Source organism: Bos grunniens, chromosome 15, assembly GCF_055505025.1.
Source record: "Bos grunniens cultivar Pamir isolate PY7600 chromosome 15, Bosgru_T2T1.0, whole genome shotgun sequence".
Lineage (NCBI taxonomy): Eukaryota > Metazoa > Chordata > Mammalia > Artiodactyla > Bovidae > Bos > Bos grunniens.
In genome coordinates, this window is record NC_141179.1 from 13,260,782 (window position 1) to 13,278,053 (window position 17,272).

Genomic DNA, 17,272 nt, shown 5'->3' on the forward strand with positions numbered 1-17,272 from the left:
TCTTTACATGTGCCTCTTGGCCATCTATATGTCCCTGTGGAGAAATAGATGTCTATTAAATCCTGCTCACTTTTGATTGGATTGATTTGTTGTTGTTGTTGGGTTATATGACCTATTTGTATATTTTGGAGATTAAGTCAAATATTATTATATACCAAGAATATGTAATGTCTATAATTAATGAGCAAATAAGAAATCTACCAAAAGATAGTCACATAATTTTTAATTTAATAAGGGTTTGAATAAATGAACTGCTATTTTAAAAGATTACTGTCTTTTTAAGATAATCCCTTTGGTTTTATACTCTCTATCAGGGCATTTATTTGCACTAAAAAACAATGATTTAAGATTTATACCTAAAATGCAATGCCTATTTTTTAAATTCAATAAAATCCATGATAACATATAAAGCCTGAAAAAACCATAAATAGATACTATATTTTAAATCACTTTACAAATTAATCCATGGTGATCATATGAAAAAAACTTTGACAGTGTTTACTTTCTAGTTATTATCAGAAATAGATTGATACATAATGAAAAAATGAAAAATACAAAGTATCATAAGAATGATTGATAATCATAAGAAACGCATCTGGAGGTAGACGATAATTAGGAACATTAAAAACAAAAATGAAAAGATAAACACACACACACACACACACACACACATCCAAAAAGAAATCCACATGAGTGAAATGTATTGATAAATATATTGAAGGCATGAGGAGAAGTGGACAACAGAAGATGAGATTGTTGAGTGGCATCACCGGCTCGATGGACTTGAGTTTGAACAAGCTCTGGGAGCTGGTGATGGACAGGGAAGCCTGGCATGCTGCTGTCCCTGGGGTCACAAAGAGTCAGACACGACTGAGCAGCTGAACTGATGGAAGAAAAAAATTATAATGAAATCTGGAAAGTATCAGATTGAAAAAAAGTAAGTATTAATAAAGAAAGCATGGTAGAATCCCAAAGTGGGAACTCAGAGTTCTCACTGTAGAAGAGTTATATACAGCATTTCACACAATGATGATTTCAGATAGTATGTCTCAATTACTTCAGTTCTTAAATCTATTAGCTTTTAAATGAGGCAACTTTACCATTTGATCATAATTTAAGACCATGAAACTAAGATGACTTTTTGTTGTCAACTTAATGGGTTATTTATTAATGAGTTCTGCCCTTTTTGGGTGATGTTAACATTGTAGATCTTGATCAACTGACAAGATAGTTCTGTATTTATACATTTTTAGATTAAAAACTTAGTTTGCTTATGGTTTTCTAAAAAACCCTGATTGAGAAAACAGGCATATATTTGTTGGTGTTATTAATAATTCACCTGTTTATTTATTTTCTAAGATCTTTTTAAACTGAACCAGTATGAACACTAATTAATCACTGCACCCCAAACACCATGATCCCTGCACGTAACTATTTCCTGCCTTGCCTCTTTGAATATAGCAAAATATTTGATAATCAACTTTAGAAAAATAATTACGAAAGCTTCTAAACCCTAATAACTTTCACTATATGTAATAAAAAGAAGTAGTGAAAGATTGTTGCTGAGCCATGAAAGATGCCAGGATTCCTGGCCTCTGGAGGAGAGGAATTCAATCAGGAGCCAGTGACGAGGCTTGATCACTTAGAGCTTTTGTGTAATAAAATTTTATTAAAGCATAAAAGAGATAGAGAGAGCTTCTGACATAGGCATCAGAAGGGGGCAGAAAGAGTGCCCTCCTACCAGTCTTTGGCAGGATATTATATAGCTACTAGCAGGCTGCTAATAAGAGAAAGGAAATGTCTCAAAACTCAGAGAGTGGCACCAGACCCCTCACCCACAACATACATTTTGAGATAATATTGGCACAGGGTGTGTTGTCCCAGGCCATAAAATAATTGATGTGATTATTTAAGAAAGGCAGGTTTCCGCAACAGGTATACACCAATACAATATTGTAAAGTAATTAACCTCCAATTAAAATAAGTAAATTTATATTAAAAAAAAAAAAGGTAGGTTTCCAAAGACATAGTCTCATTAACGTAGCTTATGAAAACAATTGCTTTAGTAAAACATACTGGTTTGTTAAGTGGTTCTGAGTCTTTGGCTGAACTGACTTGAAGACAGAGTCTAAGGTAAATACATAGTTTATCAACATAGCTTAAGGAAAACATTTCCATAAGAAAAGCACATTGGTTAGCTCAAGGTTTGCATAAAGTTCAGGTGGGACCAGGTGTCATCTTGGCAACACAGACTTTTTTTTAAAAACCTCCTTTTATATAATTTGTATAGAGAAGTGAAAAAAAAAAAAATCTGACACTTGTAGTTTGTTTCCTCCTGCCTCTTAAGAGAGAGACAAAAAATGTCTGACACTTGCAGCCTATTTCCTCCATTTGGAGAGCCCTGGCCTTCCTGCCTGTTACCCTCTCAATTAGTTCATTATATCAAGGATGGAACATCAGACTTCCATACCATGCTCGTCTCTGTCCTCAGGTGACTCAAGGAGCAATCAGCAATGTATTTGAAAAACATTTATTTCCTGGAGCCCTAGAATTTTTTTCAATGCTTAGTTCCAGGCAGACCTTACTAATTACATAGATAGCATATCAGTGAAAGTTAATGTGACGTCTCTAATTAGAATACAAGGTGCTGGATCATAACTGAATTTTATATCAAGAAATATTGACATCTGGGTATGAAACATTATTTGGCTAAAAAAATTAATATTGTGGGTTAAATAAAAATCAGGAAAATGATAGATCATTTCTCCAAGAGTAAGCAATGATGTAACTCCAATGAAGACTGAACAGGCAGCAAAATCTAAAGAACACATATTGTGTTACATAGCTGGAACAAGATGCCCCAGATCAGTGCAACTATCCTCTTAGGTATTAAATCATTTTATATGTGCAGAAACTTTTATGTTGAATACTATTGTCTCCTATCTTTAGTGGATGAGAAAATTGAGGCTTAGAGAGGGTAAGTAACTCACTCAAATTAAACTAGGTAATAAAAATGTAGCAACTGGGATTTGAACCAGATAATCTGCGTCAAGGCCAGTATCCCTAACCATTAGTTCTATACCTCCTGCCTCCTATACAAATCTGTTAGAGGAATCAAATAAGGGTGGGTGAAAGAAAGTGACTTTTAAAGCACCAGCATGTGTAAAGACTTAATAATGGACCCCAGAAATACGTGGAGTGATTGATGATTGGGCTTGCCAATAAGAACACTAGCAAGGAAATGTTGTGACCAATCTATTAGTAAGTGCTACAAGTATTTGAATAATTTCTTTCAATTGAGTATTATTTGAATTTTAACTTTGTATTATATTAGCCTCAATAAACTGAACAGAGGAGTTCATGCAAAATCCCAGTGACTTTATCATGTTTATAATTTACTACAAATATTCTGCTAGTTCCAGAAATTCCTTGAAGAAAGAAATTACCTTTACAACATGCTATGTCCTGCAAGGCTATCTCAGGGCTTTGAAGATAGAGTAGGTATTCTAGAAATATTTGTTAAATAAATATATGAGTTAATTATAATTCTATTTACATTAAGCTTTTATTCAAAGAAAATGTCAGCTTCATTTTGGGGGGACCTAGGTTTAGAATTATTTAGAGTCTCTGAGTCTGTGCCAGGGGCATTTTTATAAACAGAAGTCCCCTGAGGTTCCCTCATCCCCTACTTCCCACCAAGCTTATGTATACTTCTCCTGTATTAACTGCCATCACAATCCTGATGGTGGAGAAAGCAGGGCTTAACTCAAATGTTCTTTAACATCAGCATCTCTACTGAGTGGAAGGGAAATTGATTATGACAGTTGCCAAAATGCAAGAAAACAATTTAAAAGCTAAAAAATGGGCTAAATGACATATCTGATTTAAAAAAAATCAAATTCCATTTATTCAGTAACTTAAGAGCATTCCAAATGAACAGAACAGTGAGATAAAGAATGCAGAACTGCAAGGCTCCTTTTGAGAAAATACAAACTCATATATTTCTTTTTCCTTATGCTGAAAAATGTTCACAGCATCCCTTTATCTGAGTTTACAGTAACATAAAACTAAATGTTTTTCAATGAGAATTTAATTCCTGATAATGTATAAACAAAGGCAGAGTATTCATTTTTGGCAAGTTTGCCACTACTGGCTACCTTACAACTCATTCAATATCAATGCCAGTTGATTTGGAACCATCATTTTAAAAACTCCATTTACCTGAATGTGAGCTATTTAGTGGGGCAACAGGTGGTGAAACATTTACTAAAACAAGCTCAGCTCGAAACTGGAACACCAAAGGATACTATTATTATTACTAAATTATAAGCAGAATCGTAATGAAAGTAACTATTGAGATAAAGTCTGGTAAAATAAGCAAGCAAAATCTGTTTGTAAGTCAGCATATCCTAATGCCTAACAGCAACTCCTGATACACTCCTGAAAAAGTTCTAATCTAGAGTGGAGGCTGTATCTTTCCTTAGTATTTTTACTGTTTTGTTCTAAAAATGAATGGCTACAGAGTTTAAAGTAGTACTGTATTTGAGATGTTGCTCTAAAATAAATCTCTCCTGACATGGATTTATAGGTTGGCCTGAAGTATATTTTAACCTCACGGTTTGGTTATTTTTATGCTATTTTAGATGTTTCTAAAAATCTTAATTGTCAAACCACATAAATTTCATATGTCCCTTAAAGCCATATAGACATTTTTCTCATTACTGATGATGAGTAAAAATCATTTTTGGAGGCAGCAGTGTATGGGTTTCACTATCTCATTTACCATAGATATAAGTTTGTTTCATTCCCGTTTTTTATAAGCAATGATGCAGCTGTGCAAGGCATTTGCCAATTCTTAGCTCTCTTTGTGTGTGTGTGTACAGGAACTGATTGTGATTTAACATTCCAACACTCAGGAAAACCATTCTCTTACCCACAAATCCCCACAGAAAACAGACACCATATCTAATGACAGTATTCTCCAGGACTTTCCTACTTGCCCAACTATTTTCTGAGTCCATGGTAACAAAAAAAGAAGCTGGGACACAGACCTTCACTCTCCCTGCCCCATCCTCCAACATAGCCTATTATTCACATACTCAACACACTAAGAATGTGAAATCGACTCAGTGTTATTTCTCTAACTTCCCCTCCTTTTCACTCAAGGGAAAATTAACAAATGCAAATGAAAAGGAGTACACTTATTACAAAGTATCTCAAATATACTCCAGCTTCTTTTTTAAGTAAACTATAAGATGTATTATGCTTTAACAATGTTTTGCTTGGAGACTTTACAGTTTCACTGAAAGCTAACATGAGGAACAGGCAGAGTTGGGTAGAGAGGCCAAGAGCCACACTTAGCATCAGGGGCCAGAAAGAGGCCTCATGCATCAACACAGAGGCCAGAAATGCATCACAGAACTTTGGTTCCCACCAAGATGTGGAACTAGCCAGTCTGCAAACTACCCACTTCCCCCAAAATGCAGAGACAATACAAAAAAAGGAGCAAGATAAACTCCAATAAATAAGATTTAAAATAAATTCTTTTTAAAGTCCTATTTTATTTACTTATATTTAATTAAAATAAATTTATTTTTTAAAATTAAAAAAACAAAACAAGCAAAAATACTTGACAAGTATTAAGGAGACTGAGGGCTATGATGAACTCGCCATTGTGGATATGAAGGAGGTATGGGAGGAAAAGTGGCTGTAGGTAGGGCAGGAAGTGGATGATGTGGCATTAAAGGGTTGGTTGGGGGAAGGTGAAGTCCCTCAGTCATGTCTGACTCTTTGTGAACCCATGGACTGTAGCCTACCAGGCTCTTCCATCCATGGGATTTTCCAAGCAATAGTACTGGAGTGGGTAGCCATTTCCTTCTCCAGGTGATCTTCCCGACCCAGGGATCAAACCTGGGTTTCCCACATTGTAGACAGACGCTTTACCGTCTGAGCCACCAGGGTACCTTACTTCAAAAGAAACTAGATAACATATATTGTTTAAAACAGAATTGGAACAAAGCACCAAAAATTTAGAATATGTATCATAGATATTTAAAAGGAGATGAGGGATGATATTGGCCTTTAAGACAAGAAAAATAAATCATAAATGAAATAAATTGTAGTATAAAATATACTAATTGAAAATAAGAATGAACATGTTAATTGATATCAAGAATACACAGCATAAGTAGTAGGAGGGATCCACCTTGGGAGCAAAGAAAATTATTGAAAGACTAGATAGAAACTCCAGCTCAGAAGATACCAAAAAAGGATGGAGATATAAAAGATATATATAAAAAAAAGCTAACATATATGGAAGACAAAATTTAAACTTTCAGAATACACACTAGGCTCTGCACAAGAAAACAAAATCTAAAATGCTCATGAGAAAATAGATTAAAGAATAAAAAGCCAGTATTAAAGATAAAAAAAAAAAAAAACCTGAGTTTAAAATGTCAGACAGGAGAAAAATGACACATTTAAACATGTTTACACAAGTTCAGGCTCCCGTGGTAACTCAGCTGGTAAAGAATCTACCTGCAATTCAAAAGACCCCAGTTCAATTCCTGGATAGGGAAGATACACTGGAGAAGAAATAGGTTACCTACTCCAGTGTTCTTGGGCTTCTCTGGTGGCTCAGATGGTAAAGAATCCACCTGAAGTGTGGGAAACCTGGGTTCAATTCCTGGGTTGGGAAGATCCTCTGGAGGAGGGCATGGCAACCCACTCCAGTATTGATGCTTGTAGAATCAAACCCATGGACAGAGGAGCCTGGCAGGCTACAATCCATGGAGTCACAAAGAGTCAGACATGAATGGATGACTAAGCATAGCACAGACAAGTTTGGACATATTATATAACATATTTAAAATATCAAAGAAAAAGAAAAACTTTCTAGAGGCTTCAAAAGAAAAAGCAGGCTACCTCTTGAACAGATAATCAGACAGGCATCATAATTGTTCTTAGTGACTCAAGATGTAAGAAGAAATGGAGATCTTTTGAATTGAAGAGAAATAATTTTGAAACAAATTTTCTTTTTTTTTTTGAAACAAATTTTCTATTGTGAGTAAAATGGCAATAAAACTAGTTTCAATTATAAAATATCTTAAATCATTTGGACATGAAATGTCACATGAAATAAAATATTTTTAAGATGAAATATTAAGATATACAGGAAATGCTACTACAGGTTTGTGAATTAAGGTTACTCAATTATTTTGATGAAGTTTATTGATGTTTATAATAAAAGTAAGAGCAAAAAAATAAAAATTATATATATAATATATGAAATATAATTAAAGACTAAGAGCTTTTGGTGATTGGGAATGAGTGGGGGAGAGACATAAGACAGGACTAAACTACTTGAATTACAAAAAAGAAGATAGAGAAAATGATGTGTTTAATAAGGTAGTGGTAGTAAATAAACGTGAACAGGGAACTTCAATTAATAGCTACCACTTAAGAAATAAAAGCAAAATCGCTAATCCTTACATACAACAAAGAAAATGAAATCCATCAAAAAGAAAGGAAAGTGGACATAGGTGAACAAAGAGATTAAAAATAAAATATTTAAATAAGATGTCAAATAAATAACTCTCTTATAGTAGAAAGTGTTAAATCACTCATTAAGACAAATATATTGGGATATATATTTTAAAAGTAAAAATATATTTCAAAGAATGAGTCAAGCTTTAAATAAAGACAATAGCAGGAAGATTAAACCCAAAAAGACAAAAGACAAAAAGTCACAGTCCAGGTTCGATGCATGATACTGGATGCTTGGGGCTAGTGCACTGGGATGACCCAGAGGGATGGTATGGGGAGGGAGGAGGGTTCAGGATGGGGAACACAGGTATACCTGTGGCGGATTCATTATGATATTTGGCAAAACTAATACAATTATGTGAAGTTTAAAAATAAAATAAAATAAAAAAAATCACAGTCCAGGAAGTCACAAAGAATTGGACACAACTGGTTTTGGAGAAGGCGATGGCACCCCACTCCAGTACTCTTGCCTGGAAAATCTCATGGACAGAGAAGCCTGGTAGGCTGCAGTCCATGGGGTCGCGAAGAGTCGGACATGACTTCACTGAGCGACTACCCTTTCTCTTTTCACTTTCATGCATTGTAGAAGGAAATGGCATCCCACTCCAGTGTTCTTGTCTGGAGAATCCCAGGGACAGGGGAGCCTAGTGAGCTGCCGTCTATGGGGTGGCACAGAATCAGAAACGACTGAAGTGATTTAGCAGCAGTAGCAGCAGGTGTTGGAGAAGACTCTTGAGAGTCCCTTAGACTACAAGGAGATCCAACCAGTCCATCCTAAAGGAGATCAGTCCTGGGTGTTCATTGGAAGGACTAATGCTGAAGCTGAAACTCCAATACTTTGGCCACCTCATGCGAAGATTTGACTCATTGGATAAGACCCTGATGCTGGGAGGGACTGGGGGCAGGAGGAGAAGGGGACGACAAAGGATGAGATGGCTGGATGGCATCACTGACTCGATGGACATGAGTTTGGGTAAATTCTGGGAGTTGGTGATGGACAGGGAGGCCTGGCATGCTGCGATTCATGGGGTCCCAAAGAGTCAGACACAACTGAGCTACTGAACTTAACTGAACTGAGCGACTAAACACACGCACATTACACTGACCATATATCAATCCTGGCTGTCTTCTGCCATTCCAGTCTCACCAGAAAAATACATGCAAAGGCATCCAATACGCACATATATTTCCAGTCCATGTGGGGAAGATTTCAGTTATTCTCAAGGAGAAAGAGTCTCATAGACTTGACACAAGTAGACAAGCCAGGGCTGAAATGTTGGATTACAGATTCCTTATACTGAGGCTTCAAAGCCTTGCTTTATAAGCCTTGTGATTTTAGGTGAATTATTTACCCACTAAGCCTAAGTTCCTTCAGTTACAGGGCAAATTTAATTTTTTTTAGAAATAAACTTCCATAGCATTGTTTTGAAGGTTGAATGAAATAATATATATTAAGTCCAGTGCCCAATTCAAAGTAGTTGCCAAATAAATAAAAACAAAAAGAAAATGTATATAATTATTACTTTGCAAGAGCTATTGTTAGAATTGACAGTGGCTTAAGCAGAAGATATCAGATAGTTGGTCTCTATTCTAACAAAATAATTTCTGGAAAAGCCTGGACATGTTCAGTTTCTTTCAAGTTGGCTTAGCAGTTAATGAGGAAATATCCTGAATCTCTTCAGAAATGAGATTGCAAGTCTGAGTTATACTATTTGAGCTCTTTGTGGAGAAATGGTAAGGCTGAGTGTAGTGATCCAACGATCCTATTCCATCCACACATGGGAATACTGTTGATGGGAAAATCCACTGAACATGCAATTTGATATTGCAAGAAATTTCTCATGGTCATTGTCTCATAGTGCATGTACCCAGTAAAAAGAACAACGAATGCATCTCTTGAGAATCTGAAAGTTTGCATATCTCAGTAAAATAATATACTGCTGAATTCCAGTAGTGCTGAGAGAAACTGGGAGTTGTAAAGCAATATCTGCCATGTTGAAGAGATTACCCTTGTTTCTCAATATGTGATCTGAGCATCAGTAGCATCAGCATTATATGGAGCTATTAGAAATGCAGAACGTTAGACCAGACCAGACCTACAGTTTTAGAATCTGTGTTTGACAAGATTAATAGATGATCCATATACACTTTAAAGTTTGAAAAATAACTGGAATATACTGAGTGCTGATAAATGATCATAGGAAGCAGATGATCAAGGCTGTGGGAGTAATCCAAGTGAGCAATGATTGTGGTCTGAAATAGAGAAGTGATGGGAAGAGGGGATGGATCTGAAAGTATCTTGGACTTATACTTGATGGGCCCTAGTAACTTGTTAGGAGAAATATGAAATTAAAAATTATAATAATAAAAATATAATTAAAGGCAGTTCATCTTGTAATATTTCATGGTTTTCTTCTCCCTTTCCTCCAAAAGGACAACTATAAAGTTCAGAGTAGAGTGAATTTTAAGGCCATATTCCAGAAAATAAAACTTTCACTATGATAAGCAAGCAGGTGACAAGTTTAGCTTTCATGAAACATGATCATTTTTCTTGTCTTTACTCTGTTTACTCTTTTTGAAACCATTTACTTTCATGTGCTTGGGAAAATAAAATGTGCCTGAGGTTTCCTATTCCTTAGAAGCTAGCTCTCTTTCATATTCATTGGAAGGACAGACTGATGCTGAAGCTCCAATATATTATCCAACTGATGCAAACAGCAGACTAATTGGAAAAACCCTGATGCTGGGAAAGATTGAAGGCAAAAAGAGATGGAATGGCAGAGAATAAGATGGTTAGATAGCATCATCAAACTCAATGGACAGGAACTTGAGCAAATTCCAAGAGAAAATGAAGGACAGAGGAGCCTGGTGTGATGCAGTCCATGGGGTCTCAAAAGAGACCCAACTGAGCAACTGAACAACACCTCTACCTTAGAAAGGCCTAATGTGGGAATTATAACTACTTTACTCTAGCCACTAGAACGAACAACTTTGCCCCGTCCCATTGCATTTATCCTCACTTGCCTCCTCTTATGACAGAGATGGCAAAATATCAAAGATTGAGATGATGATGTAGGACTAGGTGAAAAAAAAATGTCATCACTTAATCCTGCGCATGCCTCCAAACAGTAAAATATGAATATTTCTAGACAAAATGACTTTTCAGGTGCCAAGGAATTCACAAAAGGATTTGTTTCAGGATGCTCCATTAATAATACCTGATTTTTTTTCACTCAGATCATCTCCTCTATGCATCTCCCTCTATAATCTGTGTAGAGGGGCTTCCACTTCTGGCCTTGACTGAATACTGGGACTAGACCAGCTCTCCCACTGTAAAAAAAAATAATACTTACATGACATAGGGAACAAGAGCTTTCAGACACTGGACAACAGGAAGGGCTCACTGTAAGCTATGAGTGGGAAAAAAAAACAAAAAACAAAAACAGATAAGCACTATGACCATGAAATAGGTATTATGTGTGGAAGCATTTCCCATTCTAGGAGCAAGGGGAGAGGATCCAAGAAGAACACAGTAGTTTCATAATCAGATGTCATACTTTGTCATGTTTGTTAGAAAAAAGACTGAATGCTTTCCCCCTAAGATCTAGATTTAGGTTAGAATGTTCTCCTTTATGACTTCAATTCAGTATTACCTGGGGATCCCAGGCCCCTGGGGATCCTAGCAATCATACATACAGATTGGAAAGGAGAAGTAAAGCCATTTTTATTTGCCAATAATAATAATAAATGATAACAACAATAATTTATGTAAAAATGCTAAAGAGACTACAAAAATTTTGCTGAAATTATAAGTAAATTTAGCATGATCACAGGATATGAGGTCAATATAAAACATCAATTATATTTCAATACGCCACTTACAAACTATTGGAGTTTCACATCAAATATGCAATTAAAACAGTATTAAAAGTCATGATTATCTAGGTATATATTGCACAAATTGTCACACTAAAAGCTATGAAACATTGCTGAGGGAAGTTAAAGAAAATAAATGGAGAAAAGCATCATACATGGAAAAACGAGCTCTCATGCATTGCTTTTGACATGCAAGATAGTACAACCACTTTGGGAAACAGTTTAATCAATTCTAAAAGAAATTGCTATATACTTTTCATATGTAGCAAACATATATCTTTCACTCAGATTTCCCTCCAAGAAAGACACGTTACTGGGTTGTAAGGAGCATATTTAGCTATTTTTAGTACTTAGCTCTGTAATAGCCTGCCTTAGCATTTAGTCTGAGATCATGCTATTTTCAATTTGACCTGCAACTGGTGACTAAGCAGGGAGGTAACAAAAGGGCCTAGCCATTTCTGTACAACGTGAGATTTCTTTCATTTGTGATCTTTAATCCTGAACTCCCTATTGGGCTTTCAGAGACATTTTCTGGTGTGTATTGTTGTCTGAAATATTTCACTACCAAATCCTGCTCATACCCCCCCCCCCTTCCCCATCACAGGTATGGACAGGTGAATAAGACACATGGCCCACCTGGCACAGTGCTCTTACCAAGCACCTGGTCTCATGGGCTGCTTGGACCTGGGAAGGGCATGATACACACAGCCCATCCAGGTCTGTGCCCTTACGGAGCAGCCAAGAACCTGAGTGGCTTAGACCTGGAAAGTACACAAAATGCAGGGTCCACTTGGGACAGTGCCCTTGCAGAACACCCTGGAGAATGAGCAGTGTAGACCCGGGAAGCACATGCCACCTTAGGCCTAGACCAAACCCAGTGTGGTCCATCCACTGCGAGCACTCCCCACATATGCCAGTAGTATTTGTTTGCAGTGTCCCTCCCCACCAACAAGACAACTAAACAAGTGAGCCTAAATAAGTGGCCACCTTTGCCCTTCTTGTGTCAGGGTGGAAATTAGACACTGAAGAGACTTGCAAACAGAGGAAGCCAAAATAAACAAAGAAGGGGGAACTGCTCTGAAAGTAACAGGTATAACAAATTAAAATCCGGCATTTAATACTGGAGACACTTGAGGGGCACCTATAGACCTTGAGAACAAGTACAGTCAGAACAAGGGATTTTCTGACATTGAAATGACCCTCACTTCCCACAACAGCTGCAGAGAAACTCCTAGATATATTTTTACTATTACTTTTTAATTAAAAAAAATGATTCTTTATTACTTCTTTAACTTTCATTTTTATATTCTACTATTACCATTCCAAAAAAAAGCTTTTTAAAAACAAAAACAAATTCCATTTTTAATTATTATGATTGATTATGCTTTGTATTCTTTATATTGTGTTTTTGAAAATCTAACCTCTATTCCAGTGCAAAGAAATCCTCTATTCTGATGTGAAGAACTGACTCTTTGGAAAAGACCCTGATGCTGGGAAAGATTGAAGGCAGGAGGAGATGGGGATTACTGAGGATGAGATGGTTGGATAGCATCACTAACTTGATCAGGAGGTGGTGATGGACAGGGAAGCATGACATGCTATAGTCCATAGGGTCATAAAGAATCAGGCATGACTGAGCAATTGAACTGAACTGAATTTTTATTTCAGGTTTATAACTTGTGCTTTTTGATATTTGCTATCAATTTTGTACCTCTAAGAATCTAATCCCAGATTCATTTTCACTTAAGGATTTGATTACTGGCTTGATTGCTCTCTCCCCTTTTGACTTTCCCTTTTCTCCTCTCCTTGTGGCTCAGCTGGTAGAGAATTTGCCTGCAATGTGGGAGACCTGGGATTGATCCTTGGGTTGGGAAGATCCCCTGGAGAAGGGAAAGGCTACCCACTCCAGTATTATGGCCTGGAGAATTCCATGAACTACATAGTCCATGGGGTCGCAAAGAATCAGACATGACTGAGCGATTTTTGCTTTCACTTTACTTTTCTCCTCCAGGTCACCTCTATCCCCGTCCTCCCTCTTCACTTCTCTATATAAGTGTAAGAGAAGGACTGAAATCCAGAGGCAGGAGGCTTAACACCAAAACTTGAGAGCATCAGAGAACTCCTGACTCCAGGGAACATTAATAGACAAGAGCTCACCCAAAAGTCATTGAAACCAACTCCACCCATGAGCCAACAAGTTCCAGAGCAAGACACACCATGGTACTTCTCTAGCAAAACAGGAACACAACCCTGAATATTAAAAGACGGACTTCCTAAAGCCATGTTAAACCCATAGACACCCCAATACCCACTACTACACACTTTATTGCACTCCAGAGAGAAGAGATCCAGTTCCACCCACTAGAACACAGATACAAGTTCCACCACAAGCCATTAGTCCAACACCAACCACAGACATCAGACTCCACAATTAAGGGAAACCATGACCTTTCAGCCTGGTCATGAATGAAAGAAATGAAGCAGAAAGGAAAAAAAGAAAAAGAATTAAAGGAAATGAAAACAACCTCAGAGACCTCTGGGACAATGTTAAATGCCCCAATATTCAAATCATAGGTGTCCTAGAAGAAGAAGACAAAAAAAAAAAAAAAAAAAAAAAAGGGCGGGGGAGGGGGACATGAGGAAATACTTGAGGAGATAATCATCAAAAACTTCCTTAATATGGGAAGGAAATAGCCACCCAAGTCCAAGAAACACAGAGCGCCCCAAACAGGATAAACCCAAGACACATCCCAAGACACATCCCAAGACACATATTAATCAAACTAACAAAGATCAAACACAAAGAGCAAATATTAAAAGCTGCAAGGGAAAAGCAACAAATAACACACAAAAGGATCCCCATAAGGACAACAGGTGACCTTTCAATAAAAATTCTCCAAGCCAAAAGAGAAAGGCAGGGCATACCTAAAATGATGAAAGAGAAAACCCTACAAAAAGATTACTCTACACAGCAAGGAACTCATTCAGATATGAAGAAGAAATAGAAAGCTTTACAGACAAGAAAAAGCTGAGAGAATTCAGCACCACCAAATCAGCTCTTCAACAAATGCTAAAGGATCTTCCCTAGATAGGAAACACTGTAAAGGTTTATAAAAATGAACCCAAAGCAACAAAGTAATGGTAACAGGATCATATTAACAATAATCACTTGAAATGTAAGTGAGTTAAGTACTCTGATCAAAAGACAAAGACTGGCTTAATGGATAAAAAAACACCACCCTTATATATGCTGTCTACAAGAGACCCACCTCAAACTTAGGGACACATACAACTGAAAGTAAATGGCTGGAAAAAGATATTTCATGCAAATGGTGCCCAAAAGAAAGCAGAAGTAGTAATGCAATACTCATATCAAATAAAATAGACTTTGAAATGAAAGACCATGATAAGAGACAAAGGGCACTACATAATGATCAAAGGATCAATCCAAGAAAAAGACATAACAGTTATAACTATATATGCACCCAACATAGGAGCATCTCAATATGTAAGGCAAATGCTAACATGTATGAAAGGGGAAATTAGCAGTAACACAATAATAGTGGGGGGCTTTAATACCCCACTCACACCTATGGATAGATCAACCAAACAGAAAATTAGCAGGGAAACATAAGCTGTAAATGATATAATGGACCAGTTAGACCTAATTGATATCTACAGAGCATTTCACCCAAAACAACGGAATTCACCATTTTCTTAAGTGCACACGGAACATTCTCCAGGATAGATCACATCCTGGGTCATAAATCTAGCCTTGGTAAATTCCACAAAATTACAATAATTTCAAGTGTCTTTTCTGATCACAGTGCAGTAAGATTAGATGTCAACTACAAGAAAAAATAAATAAATAAAAACTATTAAAAATACAAACATATGGAAGCTAAACAGCACACTTCTGAATAACCAACAGATCATGAAAGAAATCAAAAAGGAAATCAAAATACACATAGAAGTGAATGAAAATAAAAACATGACAATGCAAATCCTATGGGATTCAGTAAAAGCAGTGCTAAGATGGAGATTCATAGCAATTTAAGCCTACCTCCAGAAACATCACAAATAACCTAACTTTACATCTAAAGCAAGAAGAAAAAGAAGAAAAGAAGAACCACAAAGTTAGTGGAAAAGTTAGTAGAAGGAACAACAAAAAAACCAGCAATATAATATAATATATATATATATATATAAATCAGAGCACAAATAAATGAAAAAGAAGCAAAGGAGGCTACAACAAAAGTCAACAAAACTAAAAGCTGGTTCTTTGAGAAAATAAATAAAATAGATCACCATCAAGGAAAAATGGAGAAGAATCAAGTCAATAAAATTAGAAAAGAAAATGGAGAAATCACAACAGAGAAATATAAAAGATCATAAGAGACTACTATGAGCAATTAAATGCCAACAAAATGGGCAACTTGGAAGAAATGGACAAATTCTTAGAAAAATATAACCTTACAAAACTGAACCAGGAATAAATAGAAAATCTTAACAGACCCCTCACAAGCACAGAAATCGAAGCTGTAATCAAAAATCTTCCAAAAAAAAAAGCCCAGGACCAGATGGCTTCACTGGTGAATTCTACCAAAAATTTAGAGAAGAGCTAACACCTATCCTACTCAAACTCTTCCAGAAAATTGCAGCTGAAGGTAAACTCCCAAACTCATTCTATGAAGCCACCATCATTCTAATAGCAAAACCAGACAAAGATGCCACAGAAAAAGAAAACTACAGGCCAATATCACTGATGAACATAAACACAAAAATCCTCAAAAAATTCTAGCAAACAGAATCTAACAACATATTAAGAAGATCATACATCATGACCAAGTGGGCTTTATCCCAGGGATAAAAGGATTCTTCAATATTTGCAAATCAATGTGATACACCACATTAACAAATTGAAAAATAAAAACCATATGACAATCTCAATATATGCAGAGAAAGCCTTTGACAAAATTCAGTACTCATTTATAATAAAAATTCTACAAAAAGCAAGCATAGAAGGAACATACCTCAATGTGATAAAAGCCATATATGGCAAAACACAGCAAGAATTATCCTCAGTGGTTAAATATAGAAAACATTCTGAGACAGTCAATTCCTAGGTAGGTTGATAAGAAGTCCAGGTTCCCTGAAGAGTAGAAAGGGGTCTGGGGCTCTCAGGGAGGAGGAAAGGACAAATGTTTTGTTTTTGTTGTTGTTGTTGTTGTTTTTTCCTCTACATTCCTTAGTCACATAAAACTTTTTTTTTTTCTTTAAGCCTCAAACTGATGATTACACAACAAACAATTCAGTTTAAACTCTATACTAGGGATTATATAACAGCAATGTATCCTACTTGAATACAGTTTCTCCTTCCTGAAAATCTTCTGACTAATCTTGATATTTTAGAATCTATATACTGGAGTAGATCTGGTAGGATCTTTCTATTATTAAGTTCTAACCCTGTTATCATAAAATGCAAATTGTGAGAGTGGGTCTAGTAAGGTCTTTACAACCTTGAGACATTCTTTTGATTTATTGTAATAATTAATTAAAAAGTATATAACTCCCTTACTAACTCTAGTAGTGGGGGACATTATCCATCCCCCTTCTGATGCCTATATTAAAAGTTTACTCTGTCCCTTTTCTTACTTTAATAAAACTCTGCCACACAAAAGCTCTTTAGTGATCAAGGCTGGTCCCTGGTCCTGAGGCTAAATCTTCTTCAGAGATCATGAATTCGACATCTTTCACCATAAGCTATTAATTTCCTGTAAAATCAGAAACAAGACTAGGGTGCCCACTCCCACTACTACTATTCAACATAGTTTTGAAAGTCCTAGCTAAA